At 37.7% G+C, this 26,465-nt stretch overlaps 1 long non-coding RNA gene and 1 other non-coding gene across 2 annotated transcripts; one reads left to right on the top strand and one right to left on the bottom strand.

The window, feature by feature from the left end:
* Positions 1–26,465, top strand: LOC140694366 (uncharacterized). The gene is made up of 3 exons (XR_012070054.1): positions 1–292; positions 10,005–10,126; positions 26,278–26,465. It is a non-coding gene; the product is annotated as an uncharacterized lncRNA (long non-coding RNA).
* Positions 6,067–6,139, bottom strand: TRNAP-AGG (transfer RNA proline (anticodon AGG)). The gene has a single exon. It is a non-coding gene; the product is annotated as a tRNA-Pro (tRNA).

Here is a 26,465-nt window from a genome sequence, read left to right as displayed (position 1 = left end):
TTAAAGGTGATGTGGTGGCTTTGCTGTGGAAGCTGAATGCAGATTTTTGATCAGTATGCTGGACAGAAAGTGTGGCGCCCCATGTCAGCAAATGATGTCTTCTATTCCCTGTGTATTGTGTGCTGTGAGGAAATGGTGATATTGTTAGCATATGAATAACATCAAAGGCCTACACTGGAAGATAAACCTCCATCTTCTGAAACAGAGTGCACAGCCCCTCCTCCTGCTCTGAAGTGCCTCTCTTTCCGACAGTGAGCTCCGTCTAACCCCAGAGTGGTTTCTTCCAGAACAGGCAAGTTGATATTCAGCACTGGGTTGCTGGTGCATGACTGCACATTCCATCAATTAGAAGAAAACATTTTCACATCAGATTGCCTTTCTACATGAAGGGTAAGAAGGCTATTCGTTTAAAAGAAAAAAAATTTTTTTTAAGTTTGTTGCGGGGTGGAAGTGACATTTTCCTTAGAGCTCCCATAAGATGCTCACGATTTTTATTATTATTTGTCCTAAAATGAAAGACTGATCTAAGCGGTTGACAAGAAGTAGAGTGGATAACTGCCTCTTCATCTCTGACTGCAGACGTGACTCTTTTCTCTGTTGCTGAATTCTTCAATCAATCCTGACATGCTGGCCAGACACAGTTTAAAATAATGCATCCACCCTGTTCTCGTGTGCATATTCTTGGAGTGCGATAAGTTGTTCTCATCCAGCCCCTTCTCTTTCACCTGTCCTGATGATCCACAAATGCTGCTGCTACTCAAAACGGACTTTTAGTTCAGCAGCAGCATTTACTGGGGCTTTTAAGAGCACCGGCCACGTCAAGTAGGTCCTGAGATGATAAACGTTATGACAGCCCGCAACAGGGCAAGTAATTCCAGATGCCTTGGATGTTTAGTCTATTAGCTCATGGGGACATGGAGGGAATAGTCAGTTTCCATTAATGTTCAATTTATTATTGGCCGAGATGCTTAGGGTATGATGCTGCTAGTCATTTCCTGTAACAACTTTATTTATAGAGGAAGTCTTTTCTGAAAGGTACATGGCTGGAACTTCATTTCTGAGCTCATATGTTATGCTGACCCAAAATGTCCGTCAAAACTTAGCTCAATGTCATGGGCTATATTTTCATTTTCATTACTCTTGGAGTCCTTTTTTTTTTTTTAAATCACGTTGCCGGCTGTTACAGTAACATTACATATAGTTTAGGTTAGCTAAATTCCAGCCTGTGGTTTAGAAATAAGCACAGCATTAATGTTGACATGACTGATTTCCAGTTAGTTATTCTGTGTGGTTTCTCTTGCATGTTTAAAGACCTATCTGTGTACAAAAGCAAAGAAACAACACGTTTGTTTTATGAAGAGCTGAACGTACTCTGAATGGAGAGCTGTTTTATATGTCATCACAATAGAATATCTTTTCTTACTTTTTGTCTCTCACTCGTATACCAAGTGATTATTCTCGTAGTCTCATTGAGTGATATACGTTGAGAATGTGAATCTTGGTGAGTCAAGCTTGTCTGATTGTTAGATTCTGGATTGCTTCCAAATGGGAGGTTGGAATCGAAAGAACTCACACAAAGGCTTCCGGAACATGTTAGGAATACCAAGTACCATCTCCAGATTTTCTAATTAGTTTTCAAGACAAATGCTCAGGAAATTGCAACAATGTACCTGATTCAGCTCAAATTTTCAACATAGGAGATTTTAACAGGAATTAGTATTCCTACTTTTAGGGACTCCATTTTACACTTCAGTTTATTTAGTTAGATTTTAAGGCTCAGATTCTTTCTTTTTTTTAAATTAAACCCACATATCGATGAGCAAATGTCATTGTCTGAACTGCATATTCCTCTTTGAAGAGGAGGCAGCTTCACATGAAGCTGTTCAAAGAAGGTGAAAAGACACGATTATTAATTCAAAATTAATGCCCGGTTCACGGCCATGGCAGAGCATAGGAACCTGATTGTTATCCTTCTGATTATTTGTTCATTAAGTCCCGTGGTAATAATTTACACATTTTAAATAATACTTTATGCAGAACTTGGGAGGGCAGAGATTGGAAGGAACTAACTGATTTCACTGATAAAAAGAATAGTCTTACTTGATGATGTCAGAGTTGGATGAAGTGATGCTTTTATAAGTCAGAGATTTCAAGGATCTAAATTGCTCTGAACTTACTGCCAGCATTCCTGTTTGGGATAGCTATTAAACATCACACACAGTCATTAATCCCCATGCTGGCAAAAAAGATGATTAGAGTGGTCTGTAAAAATAAGAACTATCATACTAGCTGATTTAAAAAAAAAAAACTTGGCCAAGTACTGTTTTGAGACTAAATAGAGTACGGAAAAACTTTTTTGTCAGTGTGGTTTAAAGCATCTGCTTCTCCTTTTTCTGTGAATAATGATTGAATAAGGTCATATTTCTGTCCTGGAATCAGGACTCCTTAAAGATTTGATAATTTGCCAGGAAGTCTGGTGACTAATATTGGACCCTGATTAAGCTTTGAAAGCACCACTCTATGTTTCATCCTATAATATTACTAACAATCTTAACTCCCCAAATACACCCTCCTCCTCGGTTATGCAAGAATTCTTTTTCAGGGTCACAGAGAAATTTCAGGTTTCAAATTATGAACCTCAAAGAGTTACAGAGAGAGTGAGAGCAAGGGAGAGAGAGAGAGATTGCTTGTGTGATGTGTGTGGCTGCAGGGAGGGGCAGGATACAGTTGAACCATAATTTCTAAGCCATTTTTAAAGTATATTTTTATTCAGAAGTCTACTGAATTATTTCTAGTTCTCTTACAAAGTATTTCCTTTCTGTTCCTGTAAAACATTACTCTTCAGCAAGGGCTTAAGGATAGTTTTATTTCAAAAGAAGATAGCAGCCTATATATCCTACCTACAATTCTCCAGGATCCGCTGTCTTATTCATCTCAACATTTAAAAATCAGGAGAATATATTTTTTGCTTTTTTTGAATTCTATATTAATTGATCAAGCTATTTATTTATTTATTTATTTATTAAAATTATTTTTATTTTATTTGGAGCATAAAATTAGATATATAATACATAAATCTGTGTTTTATCATAATGTTCATACTGTCTGGTAAAACTGATGTTCTGGATAATACTGCAAAAATTTTCCATAATGATATTTTTGCCATTTACCCTCAGAAAAATAACACCAAATTATATCCATCCAAGCCGTGATCAAGCAATTTATTTTGGGGAGCTAATGATTAAGAGTATAGAAATATCTATGTACTTAAGTAAATACTTTAATGTGTGTATAGGTCAGAAATATTTTAACATGATTTAAAAAAATTTGTCTTATCAATTAAGAAGAAATTTCCCTTTGTACCAGGGAAACAAATTGAAGAAATGGTTTATAACGATAGTTGCTTTTCTTTATCGAATACCCAGAAAGGTTATGAGCATGGAGGAGGCCAAATAGCTTTTAGTGAATCAAAATCAGTAAACATTCATCCATGTACTCATTCATTGTAATAAACATTTATCGAGGGTAGCAGGTATAGAGCTGAGGGCAAGGTGTGAAATGGCAAAAATTCTGTTGATGAAAGTGAGAAATTATAAAGGCTTGAATGATGATAAGGACAGAGGAGATAAGAAGTCGAGGGCTTCAGGAGATCTCTAGGAGGAAGAGTAGGATGTAACTCCAACTACAGAAGCACCAACTCTGATCAGCCTGAATGTCCGAAGCACTTACCTGAGTTTTGGCCCTTAGATGCTCATGAGGCCGAGATATGACTTGATATGTGCTCAAGAAGTGGCTCCCTGGGTCTTTGCTTGGGTCCACTCATGATGCCATCACACCGCCTCCCCTGGATTCGGTATCTCTTGGGAAATCACTATTCCACTAAGCACAGAGGTGGTTTGCCAGTAGCTACTGCTGTCAGTGTCATTCTGGTCTGAAAGAAGTGACACTGTTGAGCAAAGAGATCCTCTTTGCTCAAGTACGAGCAGAGGTATTTTCCTAATTCCCTACGGTACAAACGTCTTAATTAACGTGTTAAGACAATGCATATTTTGAGGCACAAGAAAAATTCCAGCTGTGGAGTTCCCCATTTCTTTCTGCTCCCACAGCCAAACTCCCCGAGCTAGCCATCAAAGCTCAGGAAAATACGTTAGTCTCAAGAGAGTATATTAGTGCAAGAAGGGGTTATAATCTGAAATATATTAATACTCTCTCCTTCTGACACTCTGTGAACATGGCCTTTTCTCTGGTTATCTTGAGGCATCAATTTGCCTTGGAGAATAGGATTAGACTTTTTACTGTAGAAATGCAAAGAGGCAAAAAAGAGTCTATATTCAGCTTCTGATACCTACCAGGGATGCTTGTGGCCAAAGCAAAGTGGCAGACTTGAAATGTAGAGATCTCTGAGAGCAATAGAAACTTTCCAAATTGCTTTCCCTACTGCGCTAATACATCAAAAGTCCCATTTGGTGAATTAGACGGTGGAAAATTATATGCCTAAAGTAGGGCAAAGGAGGATCGGAGTAGAGAGAGTGTATGTTCCAGACCTGATCCTCCTGTTCCTGTTGGGTAGTTGCTGGATACAGGAGACTGAAGTAGGAGATGCTCTGCACTCTCTGGGTTTCTCACTGCTGGGGGAGAGCATCCTAAGTAGGTGGAGGGGAATGCTTGTTCCTTGATTGGGGCAGTAGAAGATGGTGTCCCATAAGGCTAGTGAGCCAGTATGGGTGTTGGCAACACCAAAGTATATTCAGTGGCCCAGCTTAGTTAGGAAGGAGGAGCCAGAGTTAATTTTCTGAACAATCCTGAGTTCCTAGAAGAGATATGGGAGCTGGTTGAACTGAAAGTCAGTGGGCTCTGTCCTGCAGTGACAAGGGGCAAGGTGCCCCAGCAGTGGAAGACACAGTGTTCAGAAGCTGTGATGGCCTGGGTCCAGGTGGGCACAAAGAAGGGCCACAAAGGAGAGGCTCAGAGAGTTCCCCGTCCTTTTAAGAACTGAGGTGAAGCCACCCTAGCCAGGGAGCACCAGCAGGCTGGACCTCACTCAGCTGAAAGGGACCTGGCACAGACAACGGTAGCACATTCTAGAACAGCCAGAGACAGAAAGAGGTGAACTATAGCAACCAGGAGTCCTGGGATCTCCCATTCCAGGTCCTCTGTAGCAGTGATGAGCAAGAGTCTGGAGAACGCTCGTGGATCTAAGGACTCTGTTTTGTCCTCCATCACGTTGCCTTGAAGTACAAATGACACACTTTTCTTTCCCTAGACTTCCTGCCATCTTGGAGGAGCAGAGGAAAGGAGAGGAAATAGAAAGGGTGGAGTTTTTCTAAAGGAGATTAAAAATGATTGCACTGGATTGAATTTACTGATTTGGACTAAAATATAGATTTCTGCAACTGATCAGGTGGGGATGCATGAGGAGGATCATCGGATTATCTATCCACAAGGAAATAAAGATGCTGCTTTAAGCATCTGAAGGCACTCTGAGTAGCTAAGTGGATTTTGGATCTCCTGAATTGATCCTGTCTGTGACTCCCAACTGCTTTTTCTCATATGTCCCTTTTTTGCCTTTTTACTCTACATCATGGGACATTTACTTGAATTTTTCTTCTAAAATTTCTATCAAATTTTAAATTTTAATACTAATATTTTTCATTTTAAGGAATATTTTCTTGTTCTCTGATAGTTCCTATCATACCAGCTTTGGCTTTTACTTTATTTGTAATGGATATAATATTCTCTGAAATCCCTGCTGTTAGCAGTGAGAGTTTTTAAACAATTTTTTTGTACTGTGAATTGTCTTTGGTCATTCTGAGGTCACTTGTTCTGTTTGTTCATCCTGCCCCTTCTCTCTTTTAATGTTTATAGATCTGTGTAGGATATCAAAAAGCCTAGATTTAGCTTCTGGACCTCCAGATGGGTCCCTTTTATTCATTCTGCATCAAGGGTTAGAGTCTTCAGTCCAACCGTTCATTCAGTCCATGGTTATGCTCTTTTAAAAAAAAAATTTGGTTTTTGGTGCTCTTTTTTTGAGGGGGGTAATTAGGTTTATTTATTTATTTATCTTAATGGAGGCACTGGGGTTTGAACCCAGGACCTCTTGCATCCTAAGCACATGCTCAACCACTGAGCTATACCCTCCCTCCCCATCCATGGTTATGTTCTTACAGTCTGATGTGAAGGAGGTAAATGGAGAGAAACTCTATGATGAAACTCACGTCTCCAATTATTTTCTATACACTCATGATTTCCAAAATTATACTTCAGTCTAAATCTCTCTGCTGAGATTTTGATGCATATATCCAGTTGCTTACTGGACATTTCCACTTGGGTGAAGGAACCTTAAATTTAACATGCCCAGACTTAATTAGTCATCAGCCCACCTCTCCCAGGCCCCTCCTCTTCTTCCCCCTCTCACATGTGTTAAAGTGGCCTGACCACCAACTTGATGATCCCAGCCTGGGTTTCATTCTCAACTCTTCATAACTCAATTCAATTAGCCATCCAGTTCTGTCAATTCAGCTTCTGGAATATCTCTTGAACCTGTCTACTTCTTTTATCTCCACTTCCCATAGGACTTGTGTACATCCTGACCACTATAATTACGCACTTGAATGATCACAACATCTCTTTACCTGGTCTTCCTCCTCCCAGTCTTTATATACTCAGTTGTTTCTCCAGAGTGACCTTCTAAGATGAAAAATCTCATTAGATCATTCCAAACTGATCATCGCCCATTTCAATGACTGCCCACTGATCAGAGGGTTAAAACTGAGCATCTTTCTCTAGTTTGTAAAACCCTTTATACTCTGACCACTGGTCACCCATCCAGTTGATCTTTCACTATGCCCTGTCTCACCTTCTGTAACCTTGTCACACCAAGACTCTTGCAGGCCTTGGAATGCATTTTGCTCTCTCTTACTCTGATACCATTATTTAAGAACTGCACAGTGGAAGAGGGGCTTAGGAATTTGAAAAGAAGAAGCCAAAGTTATAAGAGGAAGTTGAAGAAAGAGTTTGAAAACAGGATAGCGGGCTCATGAGTGTCAAATGCAGCAGAGAAGGCAAGTAGGATAAGGATGAAAAAGCACCTGTTTGTTTTTACAAGAAGAAACCTACTATGAAATATGAAATTGCCTTTACTCTTTAATTGGAACCACTGAGCAGTAACTCTTTCATTTTCAAAATTAATTGTTAAAGTCTCTGTCTTTATTTGAAAATAGACTGACTAAATGGTGGATACTGGATACTGACTGTAGAAATCAAAAGTGGTCATTTTGTGAACTTACTGAAATCAATTTTGGGGAAGCAACAATAATGGAAGCTGACTGGCATGGATTAAAAAGAGGACGTGAGGTGAGGAAGTGGAAGATCACTTTTGTAGATAACTCTTCTAAAATACAGAACTGTGATGAGAAGGAGCAAAACAATAAGGTGATTAATGTCCAGATAGACTGTTCATTGTGTGGTGTGTGTGTGTGTATACGTGTTAAGACAGTATAGATGTGAGCATGTTTATAGACTGACAAGAGGTCAAAGGCACACTAGATCATCAGACTGATTTCTTTATGCCTATATTCCCAGTTTTGCAGACACTGCCCCCCCCACCCCCCACCGCCAGCTCCATTTCTCACCTCCAGAGAGAGGCATAGTGTAGGTTCTTGTTGGGACCTTCTCCCCAACATCACTTAAGTCTGCTATGTTAATGGACCTTAGCTCTGGATGGCAGGATGTATCCTCTCCCTCCCCTTCATGCACCCTTGCAGGAATCAACTTCCTGTTGTCCATGTGGAGATTGTCTACCATCTGGTCTTCGGTTGCTTTGCTCCATGGCCTTTTCCACTCTCCTGGATTTATCACTTCAGCTCCTCCTTGGGTCTCAGCTCGCTTTCCCATGTCTCTACTTAAAATAGGTTTTAGCTAAAGGTTTAGGGGATAGTTGAGAGGCCATTCTACATAGAAAAGCAGAGTCTATTAATTGTAACATTCTTCTTGGAAATTTGTCTACAATTCCTGCACAACCATGCCCCGTTGTGTAACCTGTCTCTCAGCCATGTTGTGGGGTTCCCTCCTCCTTGACACTTCTTCCAGTTTCCGCTGATGGGTAACTCCAAATGCTCACTACTTCGTCACACAGAGTAACTTAGTCTTCCTTTTCTAAAATTCTTCCATCTGCATAGTTGGCCCGTATTTCAGACACTAACAGGCTGTTAAGATAGTTTCCTAAGAAAAAGTGTTTGTCTCTTTTAGAGGAATACCATGGTCTTTCTCAGCCAATTGATTCAAATGACAGCCACAGTTAATAATAACATTTCTAGATCTATATTTCTTGCTATTTATGCTGCTATCTATCTTGGAAATATTAGGCAAAGATACCAAAGAAAAAAGTCATCCTTATTGCATACTTGCTATTAAAATTTACTTTAATTAATACAGATCAGCTGGGACATTATAATTAGAAACTTTAAAAGCAAATGCATATAATTATAATTTCAGTATTTAATTTTAGAGTTTTTACATAATTACCTGACTTCTTCAAATCAAAAAAATTCCAAATGTGGCTATTTATTATTTTCTCATATGTATTTTCAAAACAAAAATGTAAGTTAACACTTCTCCCATCCTTAATAACTCCACATTAAAGTTAAAGAAATAATAGACTTCATATGATCAAAGTCTGAAATTTCACTTCAGAGGAAAGGCATGTTAAAAGCTCACTAAGTTCGAAAACTCTATGTTGTCAAAAAGTGTCCAAGCACTATTTGGAACCTGTAGGATTATTTTAGGAAATTTGAATATGGAAATTGCCTGTAGAAGAGAGGGATGTTAAGAGGGAAAATGTTGTAACTCAAGTAAGGTCACAATGAATGTTGTTACATGGCAAAGTGATGCTGGCCCCCTTGCAGAGTTTTCTAGTAACAAAGGAAAGTTAGAATTCTAGCTTCTCAGTTCGAGATTTGCAGATACTAACTACTATATATGAAATAGATAAACAACAAGCTTATACTGTATAGAACAGGGAACTATATTCAATATCTTATAGTAACCTATAATAAGAAAAATATGAAAATGAATATATGCATATATATGTATGACTGAACTATTATGCTGCACACCAGAAATTGACACAACATTGTAAACTGACTATACTTCAATTAAAAAAAAAAAGAATTCCAGCTTCTGTCTCTTTTTTTAAAGTGAAGTATAGTTGATTTGCAATGTTGTGTTAGTTTGTGGTGTACAGCACAATGATTCAGTCATACATATATATATGTGTGTATATATATGTTCACATACACACATGCATTCTTTTTCATATTCTTTTTCATTATACAGCTTCTCTTACCTGTAATCATCTCACTGCTCCATAAGAATACCTTCAACTTGATAAAGCAGATGAGAAGTAAGTGCAGGTGAATTTGTTCAAATAACCAATTATTTTTATGGGAGGGAAGTTCAGTTTGATTATACTCTTGGTTGAATAATGTTTTTGAACAAACCAGAGATACAGTCTTATAAACAAAGAAAATAATACTGTGTATAAGTTAACAATTTATATATTTCACAGATTCGACCAAGAAGAAACTTACACTATTCAGTGCATCTCTGATTTATTAAAAAATGGAGGCTTCCCTTTAATCCCATTGTTTGGTATTTGGAATTGAACGAGCCATGAGAAATTTCAGTGAAGCAGACCAGTTTTGGCTAAATCACATAAATGATTTTGTTGAAAGAGTATTAGAATACTTCCTGGCATTGAACCTATCATTTTAAAACAGCTATATATTGATACCTATTTTCAAAAAGACATATCTTTGGTAATGTTCTTGGATTGTAATAAAGCTGTTCATAAGAGAAGAAGTTACATAGATAGGTTGAGTGAGCCGAGTGGGCTCTAAGTTTCCCTGAACTGCTACTGGCTAAGTTTTACATTTTTTGATCATGTGTTGCCATTTTATTCTTGGTGTGGTTCTAACACTGTTTGATTTCCTGTTTTTTGTTTTCAGAGCCTGGGAACTTAGAGGGGGAAGCAAAGGAGTTACTGCGTTATAAACCGTGAGTCTGTTCATCTACTGCCTGACTCACCGTCCAACAGTTCCTCTCCCAGGAAGGATTTACTGCTATTACAGTCAGTATGAAAGATAAGTTGGGATATCAGATGCTTGGGTATCCACATATCTAAATAATAGTAATTATTTTGCTTCTAGCTTTCTCTAATGTTATTTGGTTTTGAGAGCTAATGGTATTTCTATTTTATTCCATAGTAAATATCAGTTTCACTAAATCACTAGAGTTGGGTCCTACAGTTATAAGAGTATTGATTTTTATGTAAACCAACAGAAAATGCTAACAAATCATAGAAAATGTTTGATAGTTTACTGGGGCTCTTCTAAAAGCCGCTTTACGTTCCATCAGGCAGCATAAAGATGGGAGATACTGGGTTAGGGGCGGGTTGAAAGAGCAACTAGGAGGGAAGCAGTGATGATAAATGCTTTGACATTCTTTCACACTAAATAAGAAGTTATGTCATATTCACCGTTCTAAAGGGTGACAGAAATACTGTGCAGCTTAAACGATCGGGTAGGGGCTTGTGTTCCTAGATTATACGATTTAGTAGCTATGCATTGGGTTTTATTACACACAGTGTACTTTGAAAAGTCAACCAATAAAAAGAAAACATAGAATAACTTAAACTTTTGGCTGTGGCTTCTATTTCATTATGCCTAGTAACTTGAAAAATACAGAAGCACAGTGTTAAAAATGAAGAAATTAATATATATGGGAGGCCTGAAATAGTCCTACTGTTTTAGAAAATTAAGTTCAGAGTATCTGCTGTGGGAATTCAATAAAACTTTTGGCTTTCAATATAAGATAGACTATAAATCAATAAAGTTTAAATAGTTCTGCTCTCTTGAACACCTGCTTATCTGTCTTGAGAAAATTCTGTAGTGTTTTAACCATCATTTTATGACATTAAAAAGTAATGCTCACTATTGCAGTACTTGGAAAGGCTATTAAAGTTAAGGGCATGTGAGCCGTTCCATTATAAACCCTGATTTCCAGGAGTTTAATATAACCCAGACATCGCGTGTAATAAACCCTAATGCAGGAATCCGAAACTTGGATCGTTATTTTCTCTATTTAAAGGCCAATTGCCCCACAAAAGACTGTCTTTAGCCATGGCAAATATCTTTAAGATAAGTTATAATTTAAAAAATTTACCAAACTCTATTTTTTTCCTTCCTGTGATATTTTAGCTCTCATTTAAGATAAGCCCTCAGAAAGGAAAGCTATGTGTAAAATAGCTTTTGAATGAAGTTAATCTACTATTTGCAAAGATACCTCTTCCCCCAACAGAATTTCATGCTTATTTCCATAGAGAAGAACTTTTGGGTCCACAAATATAGTACATTAGTTTTTCACAGTTGATGTAACAAATTACCTCAAACTTAGTGGCTTATAATACCATAAATTTCTTCTCTTGAAGTTCTGGAAGTCAGACGTCTGAAAGGGCTGGTTCCTTCTGGAGGCTCTCAGGGGAGAAGAGGTTTCCTTGCCCTTTTCAGCTTCTAGTGGCTGCCTCTGTTGCTTGGCTTATGGGCCCTTCTTCCATCTCCAAAGCGCATCAGTCCAATCTCTGCTTCTGTTAGCGGATGATGGAACAATAAGTGTTTCTTAGCTAGACGGTGTGAGAAGTATCTTTCATTGAACTCAGGGATGCCCAGTGGTGATGCTGGGGGAGCATGAAGGGGAACTTCAGAAGCAGACAGTTTGATGGCTTCCAGGGCTTCATCCATGCCTCAAAAGTTGGGTGTGGACTTCACTTTTGTTCAGTATTGTGAATTCGTTGCAAGAGGGAATGTAAGTGTACTATCTATTTTCAAATCAAGTTGAGTTTGAGATGCACCTCAATCTAAATCTGAATTTTACTTCTCTGGCCTGCACATAAAAATGATTGATCTAGCCTCCCCCCAGAACTGGGGAGAAAGGAGTCTGTTTTGGAGGCAGAAGAAGAAAGATACAGAGAAATACAGTTTTGTTTCTTGCTCACTGGTCGTCTTTGATGTTGGACAGGCTAAGATATGGTGGTCAGCTGCCTTCCTGGTTAGCATCAGAGTCTTCCTTCAAAATTGACAGCATTCCTTTTTGATGGGTGCTGAGTGGCTGGTAGTTACCAGATTTGTAGTGAGAGGAGGTGCGTGGAGGTAAGGTTTCCTTGACCTGCTGTAGTCCTTTCTCCCTCTCTGTTACACAGTGCCTTTTCCCAAAGAAATCATGCTGTAAATAACATTAAAAGAGGAAGCTTAGGGACCCCGACCAGCTTGCCAACATTTAATAGTTAATCCCTGGTGTAGCCAAATTATATTCTTTTAGGGAGAAAAGTGTAAGGAGTGTAAAAATAAGTGTGTACTAAATTAATTTCTACTCCATGATGATTTAAATGGGGCTTTGTTGTTGTTGTTTTTTGCTACTGAAAAACCAGCCACTCTATATTGTTTCTCTGAGTAAAGTTCAGAGGGCCACCTGGTAGAACTGAGGAGATTCCTTGATGTTCCTCTTTGTCAGGGGTCTTAGGATCAGCCTCAGGCTTGATGACTCACTAGGATTTAGAGGACGCGGAAAGGCTGGTATACTCACAGCTACTACGTATTACAGAGAAAAGATATAAATCAGAATCAGCAAAGGGAAACTGGTACAATGGGGCCCAAGACCTCAGGCAAATAAAAACACTCTTATTGGGCAGGATATTCCAAGGGCTCAAAGGTAATGTCCCCGGAGCCAGTCAGGGTCCAGTCCTGAAGACATGCCTTTCTTGGGAACTTGCAGGGTTTCAGCAACCTGGGCCTGCTGAGTTAACCCTTCACTGCACAGTCCCCTTTGATGTTGTACCATTTAACTGAGGCAGCAATAGCAATGATATTTACAGCAAGGATCATTTTGCTGAATCTTCAAAGTGTCATGCTATAGAGAGTGTAAGTAAGGTGATAGTTCTGATTTTTCAGATGCCAATAATGGGTGATCTCTGGCGTTGAGTCTGCCTTGATGTCAGCACTGAAAGGATTCCATCACAGAGTGAGCACAGATACTGAGTGCAGTATTCCTCATTTCTGTGTTTTACATGCTCAAAGAGGATAAACATGTAATGAAACATCCCCAAATACCCCATAAACAAAAGACATCTCTGCTATTTTTGCTACCTTTCAGGCCAGTAGTTCTCAGCCCAGACTGCATGTTAGAATCACCCGAGGGGCTTTTAAACAACCAATGCCTGGGAAGCATCTGCAGAGATTTTGGCTCAGCTCTCTAGAGTATGGCTTGGGAACTGGCATTTAAAAGTATTTTCAGGGTGACTTTTAATGGGCAGATGCTGAAGGCTTCTGCAGTTGATTAGATGAGGATAGAGTTAGGGAAACAGTGATCTTCCTTAAGCCGGTGGTTCTCAAACTTGGCTGCGTGTTAGACTTATCCGGGGATGGATTTGTAAGCTGTTGGACTGAATGAGACAATTGTGGAGATGAAGGTTTTGGACTGTAGATAACATCTGGGTATTATCAGCATATAGGTGACTTGTAAGCTATTGGACTGAATGTGACCAGGGAAGTTTATGCATGATGGAGACAGAGTGTTCACTGAGGGTGGCAGCTAGAGCATTCTGATGGCAGGTTAGGGGTGGAGTCACGGGAGGCATGGATGGTGAATAGGGGGTGAGGAGAGACAGTAAGCTTAGACAAGCTTACAACAATGGGCTCTGAAGGGAAAGAGAGAAATGAGGCTGTTATTGGATGGTCAATTGGAATCAATGAAGGATTTTTCAAAGGGAAAGACACAGAGCATGTTTGTGGGTTGACGGACGTGATCCTGTGTAGGATGTGAGGGATTAACAATACAGGAGGGAAAGAGGAGAAACTGAAGGAGAAAGCTCCCGAGAAGCACCTGAGAAGGTGCAAGGAGAGGGAACCCTGGGCACAGATGGCTGAACTCGTCCTTGATAGGCGAGTTTCTGTATCAGGAGGGAATGTAGGAATCAGCTTCTGTCAGTACCTTCTTAAGCCAGATGTCCTACATTTTTTCTGCCTTCGTCAAACTTGTAAAGAATTCCAAGGATTATACTTTGGCTCTAGACTTAAACTATTGTCAAAACCAATTGAACAACTTCATGAATTCTTATGCCAGAATTATTCTGAATTGTTTTCTCTTTTGTTTTATAATTTACCTTATACATATTTTCCTTTTGACAATTTTTAATGAAAAGGTAAACAGATGTAACAAACACACATTCATATAACCGAGAATTAATAACTGTTGATATTTTCATCCTCTTTCTCTTTTTTTTGAAGAAATTAAACATCACAGATAGAGCTAAAGTTCTCTTAACCAACACTCCTTGTCTCTTCCAGACTTTCCTGAAGCACCCACTGTCATGAGTTTGGTACCTTTCTCATCTATTGCGTATGCCTTTACATATATGCACATCACACTTAAATAGTATACAGTGGGATTTTTGTGGTTTGAAATGTACACAAATGATGTCATACTTTGTGTTGAATTCTGCACATTTTATTTTAAACTCACACTATGTTTTTTTTAAAAATTCAACCTTGTTGGTATATGTAGATTTTGTTCTTTTAACTGCTGCATTGAATTCTAGCAGACAACTATACACCACATTTTATGTACATGTTTAGTTGTTGATGGGCATTTATGGAGTTTCCCATTTTCCACTATTACAAACGACGCTGAAAAGTACATCCTTGTACAAGCCTTGTATATGACTAAGTATTGCTAGATGTCTCCAGATTATACCAATTCACACCCCTGATAACATACAGGAGAGATTCCCTCGGATGTATATTAATAACTGGAATCTCTGAATTATGGAGTATGGATATTTTCACTCTCACTGGATGTCAGTGGCTTCCTAGTGTGGCTGTCCCATTTACAACTCATCGCCCAGCAACACATGAAAGAACTTTTCTCTCCACTTCCTCACCAGTACTTGCTATTGGCAATCCCTTAAAACATTTGCCCATCCAACAAGTGAAAAACAAAATATTGTTCGTTGTTTTGATTCCATGGAGTTGAGCATGTTTATTGACCTTGAAACTTTCTTTCTTGAGGATAGGTTGTGAGGTGATTTTCCATTCCTTAGATAACTTTATACTTTTAAACCTAATCTGAGATTTACGGACTTTTAAAACATATTAGTTTATTAAATTATTTTTATTTTTTATTGACATATAATTGACTGACAATATTATATTAGCTTCAGGTGTACAACATTGATTTGATATTTTTATGTTATACTTAAGTATATATATTTAAGATTATACTTAAGTTATTATAAAATATTGGCTGTATTCCCTGTGCTGTATACTATATCCTTGTATCTTTGTTATTTTATACCTAGTAGTTTGTACCTCTTCATAGCCTCCCTCTGTTTTTCCCTTCCTCCGCCCTCTCCCCACTGGTAACCACTAATTCGTCGTCTTTATCTGTGAGTCTGTTTTCGTTTTGTTCTATTAGTTCATTTGGTTTATTTTTCAGATTCCACATATAAGTGAAAACATATAGTATTTGTCTTTGTCTGACTTATTTCACTAAGCATAACACCCTCCAGGTCTATCCACATTGTTGCAAATGGCAAAATTCGTTCTTTTTTTTTTGATGACTGAGTAGTATTATATTGTGTATACATATATGTATATGCACACACACACTTTTTTTTTTTATGATTCATCTGTTGGTAAACCCTTAGGTTGCTTCCGTATCTTGGCTGCTATGAACAGTGCTGCTATGAATATTGGGGTATATGTGGTTTTTTTGAATTAGTGTTTTTCTTTTCTTCAGATATATATCCAGGAGTGGGATTGCTGGGTCGTACGGTAGTTCTGTTTTTAATTTCTGAAATATTTAAAATCATTTCTGCATTTTGTCTTTGTTTTTAGTAGGGAATCCCAATGAAGTGCTCATAGTTATACTTACCTTATCTGTTCTTGGATGATTTTAACCTGCTGGCTTTAAATCTTACCTTCTTTGACTCATGGATGCTCCAGATTTCTCATTTACATCTTGACCTGCCCAACTGTCATTACCAGCCAGGACTTCGCTGCCGCCTGTCTGGAATCACTCGCCTAGGCTCTCACCTCTGAACTGCCTATTTATATTGTGACTAACATTATTATTTTCTCTTAATACTTTGGTAACTATAGTCCACATCTAATTGCACTACTTTGCTGGTTACCAAGAGAGCTTAATTTCATCAGTGTCTAGCTTTTTATTAGCTGTTTCTTTTGATTCAACTAACATATATTCATTGAGCTTTTTTCTGTGTGCCAGACACTGTGTTAGGCAATGAATCACATTTATATCTATCATAATGGCAAATATTGAATTCCTTGAATTCCATCTTCTTTCCTTGACACCACTGGACTTTATTATTTGAACACTAGAGTCCAATGCTTCATGTTTTGGCTAGTGTTTCACTTGTTTCAGGTGGGAAGAGTCAAAAATTCAGAAGTAGAAAATCAATAAATAGTATTTAGGGAGAGTTTATTGTGCACATAAGAACAGTTTGCAAATTGTGAGCCTTCAAATTCAAAGACTGATATGAAGCTCAGGGGCATGACGTTAAAGCATAGCTTAAAACTGAAAATGAGGAAATTGTTTACCCTTTACAATAATTGGTTTATAACACAGGTTTCCAGATGACATGGAATTGGTTAAAGTTGTTTATCTCATATCAATTTTAGGAAGTTGACTTAAGTTCCTTTTATGATTGTCAGAGGCATTCATAAGAAATAACCTAAGTTTCACTTATGTTCGTAAAATGAGATAGACTTAATTTCGTTTCTGTGGCTTAAATGGTTTTATCTAATCAGGGAATTTTTAAAGTCCAGATTCCAATTTGTATTTAATTTTAACAATGCCCCCTTTTTGGTCATTATCTAAATAAGTTGAGGGTATAACCAACTAGTATAGTGTTATTTAGGTTACCACTATTGATGCCAAAGAATCACATATTTGTTTTTCTGCTAGTGAGTCCTCAGAATGGAGGGTCAGGAAGCTACTGTTACTAACAGATGTTGGTGGTCAGATCATTGGGTTCTTCAAGTTGTCCAGTTTTGATAGGTATAATTTGATATGTGAATGGCTGCTGGAAGGCATTTAAAACCCTTGAGAGAATACAATGCACTAGAGAGGGTAATATGTTGACTATAAGAAAAGTAATAGCCAAGGACTGAAAAATTCCCCAGAGCGGAGATTCCCAGAAGCCAAGTTTAACCAACTGAATAGCTCAAATGGGTTATAATCAGATTCAGCTTTTACCTTTTAAAGTCAATCTGCAGTTTTTCTGAGTTAGGTACATAGGCCTAACAATGTCTTAGCAATGAACTATCCTCATGATTACTTAGAACAAGATTAACACGAAGATGTTTTATTTCAGGAGGTGGTGTTACATGTGAGCTTTCACCTTAAAAATTATACCTCAAATGATGTAGGCAATCAGGTAATTTTATAAGAGGCATTTTATGGAAACAAAAGTAAAACAAAGGTTACCGGTTGGAGTAAATGACAAACCCAGTTTCTGAGTTTGTCGAACAGGCCTCTGAGAAAGTTTCTGGATTTGGATTTGAAGCTTGAGGATGGCAGTTTCAATCTGATGGACTTTCCTGGTTTGCAGTTTGACTGTCTTTGATGACGTTATCAGAAGCTGTGTTGAGCTTTCTTGAGTGGCCAGTAAAGCAGGCATAAAGGGGTCCATACATCATCATGGTGGGAATTTCTCTGAAGTTTACAGGTAGAAAACAAAACTGCAATGACAATGAACAGACTAGAATTTGATAAACAGATAGATAGACTAGAGTTTTCTATTGAAATAATTTTTTCCTATAGTCATCCCATTTTTAGCAAAGATAACTACAACAAAAGTAACTTGTTTATACAGTAAGTCTAGTCTATAAACTTGGCTTGGTTATTTATAAAAATATAGCAAGAACAGCGATTCTGTGCATATTCTCAAATATGACATTTTAGTCTAATTTTTAGACATTTTAGTCTAAGCTTTAGTAATATCCAAGGGACTTTATTGGCTTCATAAAGTCAACCTTAGTCCTTTAAAATTGTCTGGTAATAGGAATCTGAGAGTAGACCTTTCTTGTCTCTTTAGGCTACGAAGTCAAGCTAAGGACTTAATCTAATTGTGTCCTGTTACAAGAACAGATTCTTACCGAATTTATGTGAATATATATATTGTCAGAAAAATATGTATATTTTAATATGAGATTCTGAATTATGGAGGGGTCAGATAGGGAGAAAAAAACAAACATTTCAACTTCTGGTTACAAAACTATACTTTATCAAATTGCTGTAAGTTATAGATAGCTTAAAAAAAGAAAAGGGGGTCCTATAAATCTGGAAAATAAAACATTAAAGAACCAGGAATGTTTTAAATGAGGCCATAAAAGTTAAAATCATTTTCTTCAGTTTATTCAGTCTCATGTAATTAATTCTTACTTTGCTTGGTCATGGGTTATCAGGTTTATGAATCACTTTTCTACTAGTTTTAGAAATTCTTACCAAGTTCAGTGTTATGATCTTAAAGTCATCAGAAACCTGTACTGTAGGGTACTTGTCAGGATCTTTTCCACAAATCTCATTGAAGAGGAAGCATTTCTGCCTACAATTGACTTGTAAATATTTTCAGAGAAGAATCAAGATTAAAACAATAACTGTCTCTGAGTGAAAATAACTTAAAAATAGCCATAGTTAAAAAGCTGGTGAAAGTTCACCAAAAAAAATAATGCAGTTGAAAAGCAAATTGTTGTTTTAAGATACAGTGTTAAAAAATAACTGGAATTATGACTGATAACATATTAGGACATAGAGTTTTAGGAATTTCATATAATTTCTGGATTACTGATATTAATAATATATACTCATGTAAATATAATCTTAAAAGGTTAAATATTACTTTTTATTTTACAGTGTTTCCTGTGCAATTTAATATGTCAAATAAGCCTAAATAAATTAACATCTCTCTTCTTATAAGGAGGGGCAGCAACTCTTTTAAGGTCTTCCGGAAACCCTGTGGAAAATCCCAAAGTTAGTTCAAGGTCAAAAAAATTTCATTTAGAATTGATTTGGGGAAATTTGTTAAAAATGGCAAAAGATTTGAAACATTTGACCAAACAGAATCACAGCTCACTCACTGTGAAACAAAACTTGGTTATTCATTCAACTAAAGAGACAATTAAAAGATTTCAAAGGCAAATAGAGATAGTTAAATAATTGTAAACAAACCTTAACTTTTTTCAAAATGGAAAAGGCTTAGTTTTTCTCTGTAATCTAGGACCTGAAAAAGACACCATGGAGCACAGGAAATATTTTCGTAAGACATATAATCTTTGTTTTCTAGGCAGATTACATTAAACATAAAGAAAAAGCCTTTTGTAATCTTTTACCGAGAGAAGACCAATGATCTAAGAAATTTTGTGGCTTTAACAAAGAGAAAATTAAACTCTAGTTTTGTATCAGTGCATGACTGAGCTCATTTGAAAAGCCCTTAAAAACCAATCTATTCAATTTATCCAGCTTTGACCTCTTAAAATTCCTTTTCCACAAACCTGCAACTTTCTATATCCATTTAGGTTTTGCCTTATTCTTTTCATTTCTTCTTCTGGAACAACCAGTTATTTAATTTTAGACAAAATCACTGTTTTTTTTTTTTTTAAATTAGCAAAAACACACCCTACATCCTTGCATACTCTTCATATAAAAACCATCCTGTTTTCTTTGCATACCTTGTGTACAAAGTTCTTTCCCTTTACAATGAACTGTTTCTAGTAGTTTTATTTTTATGTATTGGTCATTAATTTAACTATTAGTAACCTTTACTTTCCAGTAAAAAATAGGAAACAGGCAATTTCAACAGTCTATCATGTATTAGTATCCCATAGTAGGTTAACACATTTATAAATATATAATTTTAGAAACGTATGTTTTCATAGCACATTTTTTAAATGTGGCAAAAGACAATTATTAACAGACTAAATATCTATTGTCTCTCTGTAAAATTAAAAAGCCAAAAGGAAATAAACTTATGTTTAGCAATTGTCTCAGTATGTATTATCTTATTTGGAAATGAAATAGATATTCAATGAATATCCATTATTTTGTTTAACATAGTGTAAACTTATATTAATTTAAGTTACTTATTTTTAACAATTATGCTTAGATTAGACATTAAACAGCTCACAATCATCTTATTTTTCTTATTGATAAATTTTATTCCATAGAGATAACATGAGTTTATTTGACTAGTAAATTCAGGCAGGAAAAGTTGTATGTTTGTATTACATTTAATATTGACAATACCCGTTTTTACCGAGGCAACAAACAAACTAGCTTTTCTTTATTAAAGTTTACTTCAGATCAGGTGAACTTAAAAAACATTTTGGTTGCTTTCTATGTTTCTTAGAGTCTTAGGAATACTTAATTTATATAAGTGCCCATTTATCTTTATGCCAATTAAATAGAACCCTTAAAAATATCACACATATATTTTATATATATACACACACACACATAGATATACATAAACCTATAGACAGACACAAACAGATCATATAGCTTTAATTTTAAAATTTTAGCTATGTCTCAGGTACAATAATATGAAACTCAAAAGAATAATTGGATCTAAATTGTGCTTCTGGCTGATGGACTAAGTTAAGGTTACTTCCATACTGTAAGGTTACCTGCATGCTTCTTAAAGAGAAGCTATTTTTGGAGTCGCATGTCTTTTAGAAGGGTCTGTATACCAATCAAATAATGCATTCCATTGTCTCTGAGGGGTTTAAGCTCTTCTCTTTTCAAGGTTGCACCTTAAGGTAGGCTTATCTAAACTAAAGTTTCTCAAAGTGGCCACTACAATTCCAAATGATCCAAAAGTTTTTCCATTTTTCCAAAAAGGCACAATGAAGTTTCATAGTGGGTGTACTTAAAGAATAGCAGGATTTTTTGAGGGAGGTGGAGAGAGTTTTAGACCAGGTGGAATCAATGTTGCCCTTTAGAATCCCTAACATGTCTTAACGCTGAGGGACCCTGTTTTCCAACAGCTGTTCCAAAATCCAGAGAATCATGTTTCCCTCTCTTTTGAATAGAATAAAGTGACTTTACCAAGAAGCATCAACAAACAAAACACAAGTTTGCACAATAAAGTGAGAAAGCTCAAAACACAGAGAGTGGAGCTCAGATCCAAGAGAGACCCTCAAACTCCAGATTCTGCGAGAAAGAAGTGAGGCAATGAGCTTTCTGGGTATAGGCGCCTGACTGCTAACCGCCCTTGGAATCGTTGAGTACCTTCTTTGAGTCCTACTTATGTGGCCAGAAACTGTAACAATACAGGAACAGCAAAATTAAACCACCAAATCAATATACAGTATTTAGTAAGAGTTTATTATGCATATAAGAACAGTTCGCAAACTGGGAGCCTTCAAACTCAAAGACTGATATGACGCTCAAGGGCATGAAGTTACAGGATGGTTTATAAACTGAAAATGAGGAAGCTGTTCACCCTTTACAATGATTGGTTGTTACAATGAGGGTTTCCAGCTAGTCGAGGGTAGGTTAAAAGTGATTACCTTGTATAATTTTTAGGAAGATGACTGAAATTTTTTTATGATTGTCAGAAGCATCTATAAGATATAATCTAAGTTTCTCTTATGTTCATGTAATAAGATAGATTTAGTTTTGTTTACATGGCTAAAATGGTTTTTGTCCAGGGAATTTTCAAGTTCAATCTCCATTTTGTGTTTAATTTCAACCGACGGTGTCCGATCTGTTACTCCAAGTTAGCCAAAAGCAGAGATGTCTGATAATGCTTTTAAAGCACGTAAATGCCTCCATTTAAAAGAGAATTACATACAATTCAACAGCTTATTTAGCTTTTATTCCAATTTATTCTTTTTCATAATTTATATTCTTAACGAATCTCTTAATAATCCCATCTGAGAAGACATTATGTAGAAAGATTTTCTTTCCCTTTACATCAAGGGGATACAGGTTTTTTATTATTATTATTTTTATTTTCACATTTCACAAAGGGGACAATCTGTTTTCAAAGAATTGCAACATGGAGGGGAAAGGGGGGAGTTTTTATAGGAGAAGGAGTACAAATTAAGAGACGTAGCAAACACCTGATGGGCGGCAGCCGCAGCCCACCTGGCTGAGGTGAGAAGGCGCAGGGCTGACGTGGCGCGCGGGGATTGGCTGACCGCCCGCCCTGCGTGTCTTGTCACGGGAGGCGTTTCCAGGTGCGGCGTTCTTTGCGGCCCGACACCCAGGGCAGAAGCAGCTCCGCCTTGGGCCTGAAAAGTTTTTTCAGCGACAAGTAAAGAATTTACTTGTGCTGCCCCTCAACCCTTTGCGATTTCCTCGTCTCGCCTGGTGCTTTACTGACTTGGAAGACAAGGCTAGAAAGTAGCCAGCTGAGCCGCGTCTGTGTGGACGGTGGAAGGACCATCCAGCCTCCGCCCTGTTACGGAACATGGAAAAAAGTATGTGGAATCCTAAGAATACATTTATCAGGCGTGTGAATTGTAATGTCTCGGTTTGGTAAAGGAAGTAAGTGGATTAAACTTTGTTGCCCCTAAAGTAGGTTCTCAGATGGAAGACCCTCTGCTCTTAACTTGAAATTGGCCTGTTTTGGTGGGTAATTCAATCCCTTTGGCTTATGTTATTACAGGATTGGGTTAGTGTGTTCTTGTGTAAGCCTAAGGGGTTATGTATGTGATTGTACCATCATGTCATGAGTTTAGAGTTGTTTGAAGTTTACTGTGTATTTTATTAGAAAAATACCTGGGCTCTGGGAGAGAGCCAGCATTTCTCAGGTTTCATGTATTGTTGTAATGGAGGCTTTTTCTCCCTCATAAATAGAAGCAGCAAAGATTTTATTAGTATTCACCAAATTTTCAATCCAGAGAACCCAAAAGTCAGCACAAATGCCTGGTTCTTATGATTATCACGGGAGTATACCTGGTGACACTGCATCAGTGGGTTACCACGAGCTTTTAATACCTCACCTAAAAGGAAACTTCGTACTACAGTCTCAAAGTCTTCCAGCTACTGCATCTGGCACTCCTTGAGCCCTGTGGGCTGTTCCTTCTCGTCTCAAGGGGATTTGGCACTGAAATAGTTTCCATTCCATGCGAGACAGGAAAACACATCATTTTGGATCAAAATAACCTGCTTTTCTTTTTTTCAAGGATTATTGTGTTTCTTTTAAATCACAAACATCTGTCAGCAATATGAAACCCACAGGATTTATAAAAGGCATTTCCTTAAGGGCTGTTGGATGTGATTACTTCATACTGGTCTGACATAATTTAACCTAGGCGTTTTTCTGCATTTATTTACCTTTACGTTTCCATACATTGTTTATAGGCTATTTTTGGAGCCACCATGAGGAAACGGCTCATATGTAACACATTGCTCGGGAAGAGCATGTGTTTTCAGTGATGAATCAAACAAAGCTTTGCCACTTATGCTAATTGAGAAGAATCTGTCTCCCTCTGCGTCTGTCTCTCGCTTTCTCCACTCCTTGTATCCTAAGCTAGGGAGACAGCTGTTTTTTCCCCCGCACACCGGATGAAAGGATGAATACTAAACTCTGGTATCTGGCTGCCTGTCAGAACAATAGGAAACTGCACACCTGTCCGCTCTTGGCGAGCAGGGCCGGTAAAATGACTAACGTGGTTTTCCTGGCTCTCTCTTCTTGACAAGCACACCACTGGCTACATTTCTCTCCTTCAGTTCACAAAAGCTTAGATTTCTCCCTGGAGGCACTGGGAGAATTAAGCAGTTTTACTACTGCTTCTAATAAACAGCTTCCTTTTAGGCAAGGTGGATTTTCTGGCAGGACATGGTTTATGGCCGCTTCTCCGCCCCTTCCCCACCCTGGTTCCCCCTCTCCTCTGTTAGGAGCACTGATACCAGAGCTCTTTCTCCCTTTCTAATGGCTGCTTTGCATCTGTAAGCATTTTTCTTCGGCAGCCTCTATGGCTTCCTAGAGGCAATCTGAAAGCCCCTTCAGCTAATGGCTCATTTAGCAATCAATTTGTCAAATAATGTTCACAGATGTTTTTCTGATGGAGCAGCATGCAGTGCAGGTAATGACTGAGTGAGTGATCATTTATGGTAGGTGACAGGATCAAGGCAATGCCTTGCCAGGCAGCTCAGGAGTTGAGGGTTCCTGGTCAGCCTGAGAGAGAACATGCTTCTTTTTATTTTTAAAACATGAAACCAGCCCTGTGAGTCCACTGCAGTTGAGCTGTGGGCTTGTTGCTTAAGTAGTTACTTAGAGCCACAGCTGGAAGAGTCACACAGGAATGACACCTAGAGGAATGAAAACTCCCTTAACTCTGTGCTTCCTGGTTTTTGATCTTTGACCTAATGCTGGAGCTGGGTACATAAAAAGAGCAGAAAAGCATTACACAGAGAATAATGTCATAGTGGCTTGCAACTGTTCTCAGACCTGTTGACATTTTCCAGCCTCAAACGCAATTCAGAATCAGTCAAAAGAAAGACTTATTTTACAAGAAACGCAGAAACCTGTGTAGCTATTAATATGAAGTGATCTGTCAAGGATCCAGAAGGATGGAATCCAACTGAACTTGAACTACTGAAGCCAGGACAGGACTGCTGAGCTGAGCAGTCTAAGATTCCCACAGCTGCACTCTCTATGCTTTCTTTCATGGTCTTGAATTGTTTCCATTACCCTGAAAAGGGTTATAAAACCTACAATCAATTTAGTTTCTGGAGCATTGTGTTTTGAATACCACTTAATAGGGTGTGACAAAAACACATAATTTCTCCACATGTTCTTACACTGCAAGCAGATCTTACGTGGTGTTCGGCAGTGCCCCATGTAATGTGAACAGTACCAGAGGCTTTGGAATTGGAAATAAAAGAAGAGCCACAAACAGCTAGAATGTTCGGGGTGTGAGGAGAATTGTAAATTTACTAGTTGACCACAGAGCCATCACCAAAATCTTTGTCCTTTGCTTTCAACTCAGTTTGGCACCAACCAGAGATAAACAAATTTAATTATCTCATACATGAAAAGTAAAACGATGTTTCAGAGTGGAAAAGATGAGCCTGAACACAGATGGATAGAATACATTTAATAAGGACATTAATAAGGAGAGATGGGTTGGATATGATCCACAGCGGGGCACCGGTTTTAGAGGATAAGGATTTCTCTCCCTTTTGATCAGCAGGAATTGAACTGCTCTTCCAACTCGATGGCCTAAACCTTTTTGTTTTTCCCTTCTCATTTATTTTAATGAGTTTTTGGCTAGGGAAAGGGACCAGTGTAGCTCTGCAACTGCTCCTAATCCATTGAGGCACTGTCTGAATTTCTCTGTTTTATGGGTATGTTTTCTTCTAACACTGCATCAGGTGACTGAGGAATAGGGTCTGCTGGTGCTTGTTAAAATGGCTAAATTTGCATATTCTGGACATTTCATTATTTGGCATACTTTTGATGTGGATATTGTAGGTGACTTGAAGCATAGAGTAGGAACACAGATTGCTCAGTGATAGTAGAAAATATACGGAAACAGGTGAGCCAAACACTTGTCAGAATGTTCCTCAGTGGCACCAGTCCACCCTACTCCATTTCAGATCAGCTGTAGTGAAGCCTCCTTTTTGTATATTTTTGAGCTGCATGTGGAGCTCTTATACTTACTGGGCAAGATATAGCAAAGCCAGCATCTCCTTTACTTGACCTTTGTGTATGTGATTTTAGGACATTGAACGTTTTTATAAACTTAGCTGTTCAAGTTTTATTTGGAAATTTGACTAGGTTGTGTGAAAAGCTTGTCTAGGCACATTGGTTTACCTCTTATTGAACACTGTATAGATAATACCTAATTTATTCCTGGAAAGATGTCTCTCTGTTAGGTGTTAGTTACTCTGTTTTATGAATGAAGAATCTGAAAGTTAGTTTTAAAAGATTACCAACACAGGCTGTGATACGAACTGAAATCTTTTTCCAAAATTCATGCTGTTATAGGCTTTCATTGAAAGTATGTTGTAAAAATTGCAAACAACCCCAAAATTTCAAAGTTAATCTCCTCTCCTCTATTGATGCTAGTAAAATTTTGAATCTGTTTTTGAACATCTTACCGTGCATCTATATACCTATATCTATATCATTTAATATGATGCATAATATTGCAATGTAGTTATCAACCAAATCCATGTAACTGTTGCCGATAGATGCATCCGGTGTTCCAGATTCTTGTCCTGTCCCAGGAAGAATTCAGAGACAAGACTTGGTTAAAAAAGGCAAAGTGAGGATTTATTCAAGGATGGATATTACACTCTCAGGGGAGAGCGGGTAGGCTCAGGTGAGTGACTGCCCTGAGTTTCTTTGGCAAGTTAGCTTCATAGGGTGTAAAAATGAA

Source organism: Vicugna pacos, chromosome 3, assembly GCF_048564905.1.
Source record: "Vicugna pacos chromosome 3, VicPac4, whole genome shotgun sequence".
NCBI lineage: Eukaryota > Metazoa > Chordata > Mammalia > Artiodactyla > Camelidae > Vicugna > Vicugna pacos.
The sequence above is the reverse complement of the archived record's forward strand: the minus strand, read 5'-3'. Positions and strand labels throughout refer to the sequence as shown.